A 13,735-nucleotide genomic window follows, 5' to 3' on the forward strand; every position below is an offset into this window, starting at 1 on the left:
CCCAACCCAACCCAACCCAACCCAACCCAACCCAACCCAACCCAACCCAACCCAACCCAACCCAACCCAACCCAACCCAACCCAACCCAACCCAACCCAACCCAACCCAACCCAACCCAACCCAACCCAACCCTTTTTTTTTTTTTTTTTTTTTTTTTTTATAGAGGTTTAGGAAATGCATATCTATGCACGCCCATGGTCATTGGTGTTCTGGCGACCATGGGCAGTGTCGGACTCCGCCGCAGCGACCGACTAAAACCCTTTCCTCTGTGTTCGTTCCTCTCTCTCCCGGCACTGTCCATTGTGGATATTCCTCAGGAGGAGTAGGCGTGTATTCTTGCTTCATCCGTATTACTTACTTTTATTTCTTCTCTTCTCCTTTCTTTTAATGCATTTCTTCCCTTTCTTCTTTTTCTTTAATTTCAACGATCTTTTGCATAAATTTAGTTATTTTGCTCCAACATTCTTTACTTCGTAGCATTACTTCCATGAGGGTTTCTTTTTGTAAATTGATTCCAATGTCGAGCTGTAGGTTTGTTCTTAAAGCTTCGAATCTTTGGCAGAAGAACAGCATATGTTCCGCGTCATCCTGTAAGGAGTCCCCGTACATGCACGTTGGCGAGTTTTTTCGTTTGCATTTGTACAAGTATGCCGCAAAACAACCGTGTCCGGATAAAAACTGCGTAAGACTATAGTTTGTTTCCCCAAATTTTCTGTTTACCCAGGCCGTGAGTCGTGGGATTAGCTTTCTAGTCCATTGTCCATTTTGCGCGTTTTCCCAATTAGCCTGCCATTTTTCAAGGGTGCGCTGTCTTTCTGCGGTGTTGATTTCCTTTTTTCCGGGGTCTGTAGTAATGTCTCTTTGTTTACACATTTCGTATACAGCGGCACGTTCCTCTGCTAAAAGAGTTATAGGAATCTGTCCCGATATGACAAGAGCTGCTTCAGTAGATACTGTATGATATGCGCATATACAGCGCAGTGCGAGACTTCTTTGACATGAGAGTAACCTTTTTACATTTTTTGCTGTATGTATTGCGTTTTTCCATACTGGTGCTGCGTACAGGATGATAGACTGTGCCGTATATGCCAATACTTTCCTTTTTCCTGATTTTGGTCCTCCAATATTCGGTAGCAGGGCATTTAGGGCTTTTATTGTTTTTTGTGTTTTTTCTATAGACTTTTTAATATGCGGCGTGAATGTTAATGCATAATCTAATACCACTCCTAGATATTTAAGGGTCTTGTCTGGGATGATTTCGTAGTTGTCTAGTGTGAAACGTATTTCTCTTCGATTTTTAAAACTCCATCCAAAGACCACGCAATTAGTCTTTTCTGGTGCAATTTGAAGTTTCTGTTCGTCCATCCACGACTGTATTGCATATAGTGTCAGATTTCCGTTATCGATGGTCTCCTTAATCGTGCGGGCTTTTATGATTAATGCAACGTCGTCTGCATAGCATATTATATCTATCCCTGGTGGTCTCGGAATTGACATTACGTCATCGTACAATAAATTCCATAACGTAGGACCCAAGACGGAGCCTTGGGGCACTCCAGCTTCGACGGTAAAGGTTGTATGCCTATTGACCCTTACTGTTCTGCCCGTGAAATAGGAACTAATTATTTTGATTAGGTAACTTGGGATATTCCTGGTGTTTAGTTTCTCAATTATCAATTTCCAGTTGGCTGTATTGAAGGCGTTTTTAACATCAATGCTTATCAGGGTAACTATTTTATCTTTGTTTTGTTGTACCGTGTTTACTATCCTTTCTATTGCATCTATTGTCGATCTTTTTTTGCGGAAACCGTATTGGTTTTCGTTGAAGTTCCCGGACATTTCAATGTGTTCGCAGATTCTAGCCGTTATTACGTGCTCCAGTACTTTCCCCAGTACATCCAAGAGCAAAATGGGTCTGTACTTTTTCTCCTCGTCATCTGGCTTGTTGGGTTTTTCCAGTAAGATCAGCTTGGATGTCTTCCATTGGGAGGGAAAGTAACCTGTTTTAATGCATTCTGTAAACAGCCTTCTGAAGAATTCCATATGACTTAGGAGCATCGATTTAACGTCAGTTGGTAGAATTTCATCCGGTCCTGGAGCCTTTCCTGGCTTTATTCTCGAAACAGCATTTAGAAGCTCCTCCGTGGTCACTTCTGGTCCTTCCGCACTTAAGGTGATTTCCGGCAAGGTTGATTTTGGTGATGTTATAAAAAGACTGTGAAAAATTCGCTCTTTTTGTTCTCTTTTGAGCCATAGTCTTGGTCCAGTGAATCTCAGCTGTGCTCTAATTATCTGGTAGGCTTCCCCAAAGATGTCCTGTTCTAGGTTACTGCATAGATTCCTCCACTTTTCCTTTTTTGCTTTTTTTATTATGTTTGCCAGGGTTTTTCTAGAGGCCTTATAGGATTCCGATAATTGTTGTCGTCTTATTTCGTCTCTTGTTTCCCTCTGTAATTCCCTTCTTTTCTTTTTTAGATCGACCATTTCCTGTTGGATGCCGTCGTCCCACCAGTATGGCATCTTGAAGTTAGAATCTGCTCTGAAGTTACGCCGTGATGCTTGGTAAGTATTGATAATTTTATTAATTGTACTTTCTGTGTTTTCAGGGAGTTCTCTTTCAGCGAGGTAAGCGAGTTTTCCTTTGAATTCGTCCGCGTTTAACTTTTTTACAAATTTGCAGTTTTCCTTTTTAAGTGTTTCTTGTACATTAATTTTAATAAGTATACTTTGGTGGTCGCTGAGGTTTTCTTCATTGTTTAAGACTTGCCATTGGTATCCTTTGCTAATGACGTCTTCAGAGACGAAGGTGAGATCTATAAAAGATACTCCATTTGGACGTATCAATGTGGGATGGTTACCTTCATTTATACAGAACAAGTTCAATGATAGTGCCATGTCGTACAAAATTTCCCCTCTGCGGTCAGTGGATTGACCCCCCCATATTCTGTTCTTAGCGTTGAAGTCCCCGCATATCACCAGTGGTCTTTTCTTGTTGAGATGCTGTTGTACGTGGATGAATAGTTCGTCTAGGGCAATTTGAAACATTTGTAGAGAGTAGCTGGGCGGGATATAGACAGAGTATAGATCTATAGAAGCCATTTCAGTATAGACAAAGTTTTCGGTTTTTGCATATGAGAATGTAGGGATACTTAGTTGCGGTTTTGCATTGCATTTAATAGCACAATTTATTTCTCTTCCATCGGACAGAAAGACTCTTCTATTTCCAGATTGTGCCATCTTTTTGTTTGGCTCCTGTATGCATAAGACGTCACAATCCAGTTTTTGTGCGAGGGCCTGTATCAAGTTTTCGGATGCAGATCTCCTGTTTACATTTGTTTGTAAGATTTTTATGTTTTGGGAGGGCATTTTAATGTTCCAGTAGGGTTTTAATTAAGGAGAAACACACTGCTCCCTTTTTCCCGGTTTTGGAAGTTAGCAGCGGCTCCTTTTTTCCTTTCAAGGCTAAGAGCCTTTTTGAAACTCGTACATTTGGATGTTCCGGATTTATGCCCGAAGTCGTTGCAAGAAGGGCAATACTCTTTTTCCTCGACACATTCTGCTTTTCTATGTCCTGTGGCTCCGCAGCGGAAACATCTATTCTCCATATTATTTTCTCTTTCCGTGCAGCTTTTTGCTTCATGTCCATATTGCCAACATCTATAGCATTTCTCAATTGTTATCCTTTCCTGAACGCGACAGTCAGTAAGCCCGATCCGGATATGTGTTTTTTGTTGAAGTACTTCGGCTTCTGGTTCTTCCACACTGAGTACGGCAGATTTGCTGCCATAAGAGTTCTCATACATGGATATATTAATATTGTTCTGGACATCGGGTATTCCTTGTTTTTTTAAAACCTCTCTAATTTCCTCGACTGTGGAGATCATGTCCAAATCGCGGATAAAAAAGGTTTTGGTTTGCCCTTTGCCAGTAGCCCGAACCTTCACGTCTCCTAGGATTTTTGCCACTTCTTGTTTGGTTTCTTTTATCCGAACATTGTCTCTTAATTTTAAGAGCAGGTTTCCATTCGCGGTTCTCCGTACCTGCTTAATAGCACCCTCGATATTTTCAGTTGCCTTTGCTCGCAGAATCTGTAGCATATCTGCATAGGATTTTCCTTGTTTTGGCTCTATGATTAGAGCTTCCCCTTTCTGTCGTTCACCTGTTATCTTTGGTATAGAGCTCATGGTGCACAATATTCTAATTTTTTCCACGCTGTTTCTAAGGACACATTCAGCCAGTTTTCTAAAAGTTCTTGGGTCTATTTCTGTTGGTGAAAGAATTGTGATATCTACTACTTTTAATTCCATCGTTATTTCTCGTAGTTGCTTTAGTAATTCGAAGATTTTTTGTTCTTCCTGTTTGTTATCAGTGTAAAGTGCCGTAACTGTTTTTGTCTTATTTTTTCCGTCGCCTCCTGTTCTATATTTTACAGTTTCTTCAAGGGTAAGGTAGGCTCCTCCTTCACATTCGATTGGTTCTTCTTCCCAGAACTCCGGGAATCTGTTAGCAGCCTCAAGAATCAGTTTTTGTTTTTCTTCGGCCAGTGGGAAATCTTTACTACAAAAGAGGAAAAGGTGATCTGGTCTTCGTCCGATTGTGGATTTTTCGGTTAGCTCCGTTGCCTGATAGATAGTTGGGGACCATTTTCGTTTAGTGATTTCCTTGCAGATTTCAAAATCGTCCAGGTTCATACCCTCTAATGAAAGTACTTCTTCCTCTGCTTCTTTCTCCATCTCTGCATGTTTATACATTTTTAGTTCCTTTGTGAGTTTTTCGTTTTGGTTTTCAAGCCGTTCTGCTTTTTTCCTTAGTGTGTTAATTTCTGAGTCTTTTTCCTGTGTTTGATGTCTGAGTTCTTCTAGTTGTTTTGTTTGTTGTATCTCTTTTCTGCTTTCTTCTACTTCAAGTTTTTTTACATCGATTCGCATCTTCTCTATCATATGTCTTAGGTCGGATGCGTAGTTTTTTACTGTTTTGTGTACGTTTTGATTTGATACTCCAAATTGAACTAACTCCGCCACTTTTCGGGCAATTTCGTCCACCTTTTCGCGCAGTTTACTTGTCTTACACTTAGATGCGCTGCATTCCCTCTTAGATATGCCAGTTTGTTCGCCAAATGATACATCACTGAGTTTCCTTTTCTCCTGTATCTTCTCAAAGAACTTTTCGGTTTCTCCCGTGTTTCGTCCTTCCGATAGGACTGACGAGGCTGAGCCTCTACGTGACAGAGGTGGAGATCTCTCTATAGAGTCTCTTCTCCTAAATATCTCCTTTTCTTCGTTTGCCAGAGCTCCTGTGCGTGACTCTTGTTTTGTTCCAGTCGCAAAAATCTGCTTCGAGGCCTGGTTCCCTACCTCTGAAGCCGAACAGTCGAAGGCTGACGGTCGAGCGGAGCCTGTCCTAACACCCACGTTCTCGACCGGTACTGGGGTATCCCCCCCCTGCACCGTAAACTTATTATTTTCTCTAGAACTATCCATTTTTGTTTTTTTTTTTTTTTTTTTTTTTCCCCGTCTCCCCGTTCCCCCTCTCACGTCTGCCCAGATGGGGTCCGCCACCAGGGTTGGTTACGTGGTCTTGGATGATCCCATCTGGTTTCCCGGTGCTCGCCAGGCTTGGAGGTGTGAGTAGGAGTTGGATGGCAGAGGCTATGAGACTCTAAGAGCTCTGAGTTACGCATAACCATCCCATTTAAGCACCAACCCAACCCAACCCAACCCAACCCAACCCAACCCAACCCAACCCAACCCAACCCAACCCAACCCAACCCAACCCAACCCAACCCAACCCAACCCAACCCAACCCAACCCAACCCAACCCAACCCAACCCAACCCAACCCAACCCAACCCAACCCAACCCAACCCAACCCAACCCAACCCAACCCAACCCAACCCAACCCAACCCAACCCAACCCAACCCAACCCAACCCTTTTTTTTTTTTTTTTTTTTTTTTTTTTTTTTTTTTTTTTTTTTTTTTTTTTTTTTTTTTTTTTTTTTTGTGGTGGAAAGTGAATGCTCATTTACGCACATCTGGGAAGGTAACCCAGATAGTGTGGGACTCACGGCCTCCTCCCTCTTCTTCTTGCTGGGAGACTGTCCTACCCACTAAACACAAAACCACCATGTCTCTCTTACTGCGCTTCTCCCCGGATCTGTTACCTCTTGGTATATAGCACAGGGAGGGCGTGGTCTAGTCTGTTAAAGTTCTTTCCTCTTTTTCCTTTAGTTCTACAATTTCTTTTATCATCTTTCCTATTAAATTCCAATTTTCAGCACCTTGCAGCATATTTTCGACAAGATTTTCAGGACATAAATTTATACCTAGTTCAATTTCGACATTTACTCTAATCCTATCAAATCTTTCACAGTGAAACAACATGTGTTCTACAGTGTCCTCGACAGCATCCCCATACATACAGGCAGGAGTTTCTCTTTTTTTATACTTGTACAGATATGTACCAAAACAACCGTGTCCGGTAAGTATCTGTGTTATGTAGTAGTTGACTTCTCCATGTCTTCTGTTTACCCATTTCTTTATGTTTGTTATAATTTTTTTTGTCCATTTGCCCTTTCCTTCTTCCAAATTTTCCCGCCATCGTCTTTGCCATTTTTGTAATGTGTTTTCTCTTTCTTCTTCATCAATCATCCTATTTCTTTCATTTTCTCTTAAGTTTTCTGTGTTTTTTTTTCTTTCATAGATTCTTTTTCGTTCTTCTATTAGGAGATCAATTGGAATTAGCCCCGCCAGCAGAACTGCCGCCTCCGTGGATACCGTGTGGTAGGCGCTGAGGCATCTCAGCGCTCCGATTCTTTGACACTTTGCTAGCCTAGATGCATTTCTTTTTATTTGAATACTTTCGCTCCAGATTGGAGCTGCGTAGAGCGCAATTGATTGAAAGGTAAGGGCTAGAATTTTTCTTTTTGAGTATGCAGGTCCTCTAACATTTGGCAACAATGCACTTAAGGATTTAAAAACTTTATTTGTCTTTTCTACAATCATGGAGATGTGGGGCGAGAAAGTGAGGGAATAATCTAGTACAACACCAAGGTACTTAACAGACTTTTGTGCTTCCAGTCTTGAGTTTCCAAATTTGTAGACAATGTTTCTTCTTATTTTTGAGCTCCATCCGAAGACAACACTCGTCGTTTTTTCAGGCGCTACCTCAAGCCTGTTTTGTTCCATCCAGGTTTCAATTCTGTATAGTACTATATTTCCATTAATGACATTTTCTTCTACAGTTGGCGCCTTCACTATTACTGCCAGATCGTCTGCATAGCACACAATCTCGACTCCGGGTGGCTTTTCTATTTCCATGACGTCATCGTACAAGATGTTCCACAGGGTTGGGCCTAGGACCGAACCCTGTGGAACTCCTCCCTCCACGCTGCAGCTCGTTCTGCGATCAACGTTTACCAGCCTGTTTGAAAAGTACGAACTAATTATTGCCACCAGATAGTTTGAAATTCGACGTTTCTTTAGATTCTTTATAATAATAGACCAATCAGCCGAATTAAAAGCGTTTTTTACGTCTACGCATATTAAGCCCACAGTGTCTCTTTTGTTTTCCCGAATCTTGTCAACTACATGTCTTATGGCATCTACCGTCGATCTGCCACTACGGAATCCATATTGATGGCGATTTAAACCCCCGGTAATTTCCAATTCCAATTGTATCCTCACAGTGATTATCCTTTCTAGTACCTTTCCCAGGACGTCTAGGAGAGATATCGGTCTGTAGGTGGTCTTGTCGTCCCCAGTTTTTTTTGGTTTATCAATAAGTACAAGTTTTGAGTTTTTCCACCTACAAGGGAAATACCCGGTCTTTAAACAATTTGTGAAGATTCTTCGAAAATATATCGGGTTGCTGTTAAGTATATTTTTTGTGTCGCTGGGTGAGATGCCGTCAGGGCCAGGGGCTTTATTTGTTTTTATGCTCTTTATAGCTTGTTGCAGCTCGTCATCCGTGACATCCTGAATTTTCTGATTTCCTATATTTATTTTTGGCAGGATAGATTTTGGTGTTGTTTTAAATAGGCTTTTGAAAATGTTTAGTTTTTCGTCCTTGGTTAAGTTAAGTTTTGGTCCGTTACATTTTAACTGCGCTTTTATGATTTGATATCCTTGCCCAAAGATGTCATTGTTCAAGGAATCACAAACCTGTCGCCATTTTTCTTTTTTTGCTTTTTTTATGTTTTTTGTCATCTTTTTCCTTGCTTCATTGTATTCGGATGCTAGTTCTTCTCTTTTTGTTTGATTTTGTTTTTGTCTTTGCATTATTCTTCTTTTCTTCTTAACCTCTATTATTTCTTTCTCTATGCTCTCGGTCCACCAGTACGGCAGTTTGTAGTTTTCGTCTACTCTAATTTTTCGACAGGATTTGTTATAAGCACTTAGAATTCCTTTTATAGCGTTATCCGTATCCTCTGGTGCTATGGTGTTTGCGATATAAGAAATCTCCTTTTTAATTTTGTCTAAATCAAGCGTGGTTATAAATTTTGGTTTATTTTTCTTTTTTGTATCTTTTAGGTTAAGTTCCATGGTGATAAATTGATGGTCACTAAGGCTTATCTCTTCCACCAATACCTCCCACTTATATCCATTTTTAATAATGTCTTCGGTAACAAAAGTGACATCAATATATGACGACCCATTGTGTCTGATCAGTGTAGGATTTTGCCCATCATTTATGCATGTCAAGTTCAGTGCCGTAGTAATGCCGTGAAGATGCTCCCCCCTACGATCTGTAACATCACCACCCCACACGGAACTTTTAGCATTAAAGTCGCCGCAGACTGCCAGCGTTTTTTTTCCTGTCCTAAGATTGCTCTTGACATGCGTAAACAATTCCTCTAAAATGTCTTCGTATTCTTGATAGTGGCAGTTTGGTGAGATATATACGGAGTAAATGCCTATAAAATCTGATTCTACGTATACGAAATTTTTTGCCTTGTAATGTATGAATATGTTTGTTATTTTTTGTGTAAAGTTTGTTTTATATATCACTGTAGTTTTAGCTTCTTTGTCAGAGGGGTAAACTTTTGAGGTTCCACTCTCGAACATATTTTTGCTAGGTTCCTGAATACATATAAAGTTACTACCATATTTCATTGCAATAGCTTGAGCTAAATCTTCAGAAGTGTTTTTTCTTTGTGCGTTTATTTGTAAGATTTTTATGTTATTTGTGTGACTGCCCATGTAGATTTAAAGGGTGATTTCTGTACCTTCTACGTGTAATCGTTCGAAGAAAATCTGGTGCTGCTCATTTTTTCTTTTTTGTCTTTCGAGAGCTAGTGCTTTCTTAAAATTTTTACACCTACTTGTGCCGGTCTGGTGCCCTTCCTCGTCGCAGGAGGGGCAGTACTCTTTTATCTCGGTGCATTCGGCTTTCCTATGACCGACACTCCCGCATCGAAAACACCTATTGTTCATGTTGGTTTCTTTCCCAGTGCAGGATTTTGCTTCGTGGCCATATTCCCAACATTTGAAACACCTGTCTATTTTGAATCGTTCCTGAATTTTGCAGTCGGTTAGACCTATTTTAATATTGGCCCGCTTCGCTAGTTCTCCTGACTCAGATTTGGGGAGAGACACAACTGCTGTTTGTCCTCCGAATTGGTTTTCTTTTAGAGTTATTTTTAGGTTTTCACATTTATTTATGATTTTAGCATTCATGAGAGCTTCTTGCACTTCTTCCCTAGTGGTGACAATATCGAGATCTCGTATGAAATACGTGTCCTTATTTTCTCCTTTCGAAGCATTTCTTATTTTGGTACCGCCTAGTATTTCTTTTACCTCTTTTTGTATTTCCATGATGGACTCAGTAGGTTTAATTTTTAATAGAAGGTTTCCTTTTGCCGTTCTTCGGACTTGTTTTATTTGGGAAATTGAATTATTTGTTCCGTTTTCTCTCAATTTTTTTAACATTTCTGCATACGTGTTTCCTTCTTGAGTGTCGACAATAAGAACGTTGTCTTGGGGCATCGGTTTTTTTGGTATCATTCTTTGTAACGACCCGTTTCTACACAGTATATTAACGTTTGCGGGGTGATCCCTGTATATGCATTCCACCATCTTTCTTAGAAGCATGGGGTTTAACCCAACCCAACCCAACCCAACCCAACCCAACCCAACCCAACCCAACCCAACCCAACCCAACCCAACCCAACCCAACCCAACCCAACCCAACCCAACCCAACCCAACCCAACCCAACCCAACCCAACCCAACCCAACCCAACCCAACCCAACCCAACCCAACCCAACCCAACCCAACCCAACCCAACCCAACCCAACCCAACCCAACCCAACCCAACCCAACCCAACCCAACCCAACCCAACCCAACCCAACCCAACCCAACCCAACCCAACCCAACCCAACCCAACCCAACCCAACCCAACCCAACCCAACCCAACCCAACCCAACCCAACCCAACCCAACCCAACCCAACCCAACCCAACCCACCCAACCCAACCCAACCCAACCCAACCCAACCCAACCCAACCCAACCCAACCCAACCCAACCCAACCCAACCCAACCCAACCCAACCCAACCCAACCCAACCCAACCCAACCCAACCCAACCCAACCCAACCCAACCCAACCCAACCCAACCCAACCCAACCCAACCCAACCCAACCCAACCCAACCCAACCCAACCCAACCCAACCCAACCCAACCCAACCCAACCCAACCCAACCCAACCCAACCCAACCCAACCCAACCAACCCAACCCAACCCAACCCAACCCAACCCAACCCAACCCAACCCAACCCAACCCAACCCAACCCAACCCAACCCAACCCAACCCAACCCAACCCAACCCAACCAACCCAACCCAACCCAACCCAACCCAACCCAACCCAACCCAACCCAACCCAACCCAACCCAACCCAACCCAACCCAACCCAACCCAACCCAACCCAACCCAACCCAACCCAACCCAACCCAACCCAACCCAACCCAACCCAACCCAACCCAACCCAACCCAACCCAACCCAACCCAACCCAACCCAACCCAACCCAACCCAACCCAACCCAACCCAACCCAACCCAACCCAACCCAACCCAACCCAACCCAACCCAACCCAACCCAACCCAACCCAACCCAACCCAACCCAACCCAACCCAACCCAACCCAACCCAACCCAACCCAACCCAACCCAACCCAACCCAACCCAACCCAACCCAACCCAACCCAACCCAACCCAACCCAACCCAACCCAACCCTTTTTTTTTTTTTTTTTTTTTTTTTTTTTTTTTTTTGTGGAGAGGAGGGAAAAATCTGTTATCAGACACCCCAGGCATTGGTCTTCTGTCGCCTGAGGTAGTGTGGGGATGGGATGGCCTTGGCTTTCCCGACCCACTAAAAAACCCTCCCCTATTGATCAAGGAAACTTCTCTCCGGTATCACCAGGTAGGTATTTCCTCAGAGAAAAGAACCGTAAGTGTCTTCGCATTTTGTTTGTTTCTTTCTTTTTTCTTCATTCCAGATTGCTTCTATTTTTCTCATAATTTGTTTTTTCCTTCATGATGTTTCTCAGCATATTTGTCACCCCTGTCCAACTCTCGTGATTTTTTAGTAACAGATCGCTTACATTTTCCACAGTTACTTCTTCTTCGCATACATTTCTAGCTTCTATTCTATGTTCTTCAAAATATGGGCAGTGGAATATCGTGTGTTCGGGAGTATCGTTTTCCCCCGCAGAACCAGCATTCCTCGGTGTCTTGCTTTTTTATTTTCTTCAGGTATGACCCGAAAACCCCATGTCCTGTGATTGCTTGGGTAATGTAGAAGTCCGTTTCTCCTGGTTTTTCTTTCCATTTTTGTACATTCTTTATGAAATGCTTTGCAAAGCCTTGATATTGGTCCCATCTATTTTGCCACTTAGTTAATAGTTTTTGTCTTTCTTCGTCCTTGCTGTGTTTCCCGTTTTTCGTTATGTTGGATCTTTCTTCTGCCAATAAATCAATTGGTGGCAGTCCTGCTATAACCTCCACAGCTTGGGTAGCTACCGTTCGATATGCTGATGAAATCCCTATCGCCAGTCTTCTGTTTACCCGACTAAGTAGTTCCCTGTAAAATTTGAATTTTAAGGTTTTTTCCCAAACAGGTGCTCCGTATAGAATAGCCGATATCACCGCACTTGCTATAATTCTCCTTTTGGCTGGCTTAGGTCCTCCTTTCCTTGGCATAACTCTTAGAAGAACGTTTGTCATCTGCATTCCCTTTTGGACTATTTGCCGTATATGCGTTGTCATGCATAAATTTCTATCGATGATTATGCCAAGATATTTTGTGCTCTCGACTGTTGCTACTAAAGTACCTTCCAAATCTAAGTTTATACTCTTTATTGTTCGTTTAGCCTGTATTAATATTGACGTGGTTTTTTCTTTTGCCACCGAAATTCCTATGGTTTTTAAAAGGTTCATCACTTTCTTTACTGCATATTGGGCTTTGTCTTCCAGTATCGCACCGTCTTTGGCCATTACAATTATTGCTAAATCATCAGCATAAGCAATTAGAAATACACCCGACTCCATTTCCAAGAGAAGGACTTGATTGTAGAAGAGATTCCACAATACAGGTCCAAGGATTGATCCTTGTGGCACCCCGCAGGTCATTTCGTAGATCCTACCATTTGGAGCTATTATTTTGCGATCGGATAAATAACTTTGTATGGTTCTTACTAGGTATTTGGGGATATTGCTGCTTTCTAGAACTTTAATTATTTCATGCCATGGTACAGAATTAAACGCATTTTGGACGTCTACTAAAATCATAACGGCCGACTGCCTATTTTTGTATGCCTTTTGTTTAATTTCTTCAGTGATGCTCGTGATTTTTTGAATTGCACTTATTGTCGATTTCCCCTTGGTGAAACCATACTGGTTTTCATGGATTAAGTCTTTCCTTTCGATTTCAGCCTGTAACCTTTGCTTTATGAGCATCTCTAGGACCTTTCCAAGTGTATTAATAAGGCAGAGTGGTCTATAGGTTGTCTCCGAAAGATGGTCCTTTTTGGGTTTCTCGATAAGGACTAGATTAGCTTTTTTCCACATTGAGGGGAATTTTCCTTCCAGAATGCATTTGTTGTATAGTTTTAGGAATATTTCTTTGTTTTTTTCAATACAGTGCAATGCTATTTCAGGGATTATATTGTCTGGTCCGGGCGCTTTTTTCTTTTTTATTAGTTTTAAGGCATTAGTAAGTTCTTCTGTGGTGAACTGTGGTATTTCCTCTTCTGTTAAATTTTGTTGTTGCCATCTTATTTTATCGTGTGTGGGAAAAAGTTTAGTTATTTGTTTTTGTACAGTATCTTCATCCGGGATGTGTCTATTTTTTAATTTCAGTTTGTTGGTGACTATTTTGTATGCTTTGCCCCAGACGTCGTCTTCTAGTTCCTCAGTTAATTGTTTCCATTTTTCCCTTTTGCTTTGTCTTATTAGGTTTTTCAGTTCTTTTTTGTTTACTTTATATGTTTCTTTTATCTCCTCCAACTCACCCCGATTATTAGCATTTTTCCTTGCCCTGGTCATCTTTCTTTTTGTTTTTATACATTCAGTTCTTTTACTTGCGATTTGGTGGTTCCACCAGTATACCGGTGTGTGTCCGATCTTTCCTCTTTTCTTAAAATGTTTATTGCAGTTGTCTATGATGCACTTTGTAATCCGTTCTGTAGTTATCTCTTCATCTCTTAGTTGGTCAAAAAGTTTTTGAGATTCTTTTTTAAAAT

Source organism: Anthonomus grandis, chromosome 7, assembly GCF_022605725.1.
Source record: "Anthonomus grandis grandis chromosome 7, icAntGran1.3, whole genome shotgun sequence".
Classification (NCBI taxonomy): domain Eukaryota; kingdom Metazoa; phylum Arthropoda; class Insecta; order Coleoptera; family Curculionidae; genus Anthonomus; species Anthonomus grandis.